Consider the following 1,910-nt stretch of genomic DNA (forward strand, 5'->3'; position numbering starts at 1 on the left):
AAGACACACACACACACACACACACACACACACACACGTGGTTTTGTTCATACTCCTCATATGACAATGATTTTATTGTGTCTTTAAAAATAGGAAGGTAGTTGAATCTATGTTTGGAAGTAGTTGATTACCATTTCTTTTTTATTTAATTGATGGATCTGAAAACTTTTCAGCTTCCTAATTTATTTTAGTAAGGCCATATAAAATTTACATATATTACCAAGTTTGAGAAAGCTATTGACTTCCTCTCATGTTGGGACTATGAACTATTTTTTAAGAATAAAACTGCAATAAGTAATATTGAATACCAATTGCATTGACCAGCTTTTTCTCTACTATGTCCTCATTGTAACACTGACTGTAAATTTTGGAATTATTCTATTCCTGTCAGTATTTTGTGTCAACAAAATTGCCTTTTCCAATATATTTGCAAAACTTACTCTAGAAATAGAAATGAACCTTACGTAAAGTACATTGTTTGTTAAATGTGAGGCCTACAAAGATTTATTTTCACTGATTAGATTTAGAAATAATCTAAGGGTTTATTCATTACTTCTTCTCAAAACATATCTCTTTCTCTTAATGGCTTATTGCTACTAACAGTGTCTTTTTTTTTTGTTCATAATATACTTCTCAACAAAAGAAAAATATCGATTGCATTCCTTGCTCATTTTTACTGTTTTTGTTTTCTATTCCACTAATTTTAATCAGAATTTTCTCAGTTGTTTTTGTAACAAAAGTTAAAGATAACTAGAAACGTTATTGATTTGTTCGAAATCAACACTTTACCTACATGTCAATGTAAGTAAACATTCTACACCATGTGCTTCTCGACTGAGGAAGGGGTGAGGCATAGTTGCTGGACACTGCTTTCTTCATATTTATTTGCTGTGTCTGTAGCAATTGTTTTTCGGTTTTGGTATTTCTTTTAATTCTTTTTAGCATTTTGTATACTGACACACATGTAAAAAGAAAATGAAACTTAAATGAGTAATTCTTTACAAGTCAATCCTAATTTTATATATCTTACTCATACGTCAGGGAAAAAATCACCAACTATTATGAAAACTGGACAGACTATATCACAAAAGAACCCCACAAAATAGAAAAAAATTCATATAAATTACATCTAAATATGAAATGAACTGCTTTCTGGGTGCCTTCACATTCTTTTCTTCTGGGTGCTGATGTACAACACATTGTTTCCTCGGATAAATGCATCCCCGTATTTGTTCTTTAGCTGTCCATTTACACATTCCTCTGTCTGCTCCAGTGCTATGTTCATGTAGCCATCCAGGCAAGCCAGGACCCCTCGATAATCTACTCCAGAATTTAATTTTACTACAACTGGCCATCTGATGATTTGTTTAAGAAGTCACTAGGGGTTTGCTTCCGCAGACTCATTTTAACAATCTTGGAAAGCAGGAAACCTGAGTTCTAATCCCAGCTCTGCTACTTATTTAGCTGTGTGACTTAAGTCATCAATTCATCTCTCGTGGCCCAAGGTTTATCTCCCCACCCGGATCTGAACCCGCACCTCCGGTACCTCCGGGGCCTCCGTGTCCCCCCTGTCTGTAGCAATTTTGAATTATTTTTTTTTGTCTGCAATTCTCAGCCTTCATCAGACCACAATGAATCAGATATACTGAGACATGATCCAATCCATTGGCCTTCTTAGAGGAGTGATCTCACTCACAAACATTTTAGATGAAGCAGCACTACAAGGATGAGTGCTAAAAACACAGGAATTCTAAAAGTCTTCTAGGGTAATATGTTTCTAATTTCAAAAGGAAATAAATTATTGAGGGCATTTATAGTTTACTTTAATTCAGTTATGTGCTATGTTTTATGTATGTCTATAATGTACTCTTTTCCTGATGAGTGAGAACTTCAATTTTTTGCCTAGGTGT

The 1,910-nt window shown here is 34.1% G+C and overlaps 1 pseudogene; it reads right to left on the reverse strand.

Annotated features, from left to right (window-relative positions):
• Positions 1-914: 914 nt before the first annotated feature.
• On the reverse strand, positions 915-1,531 carry LOC125341526 (annotated as a pseudogene).
• Between the last annotated feature and the right edge of the window lie 379 nt (positions 1,532-1,910).

This window comes from Perognathus longimembris, chromosome 24 (assembly GCF_023159225.1).
Source record: "Perognathus longimembris pacificus isolate PPM17 chromosome 24, ASM2315922v1, whole genome shotgun sequence".
NCBI classification, from domain to species: Eukaryota; Metazoa; Chordata; class Mammalia; order Rodentia; family Heteromyidae; genus Perognathus; species Perognathus longimembris.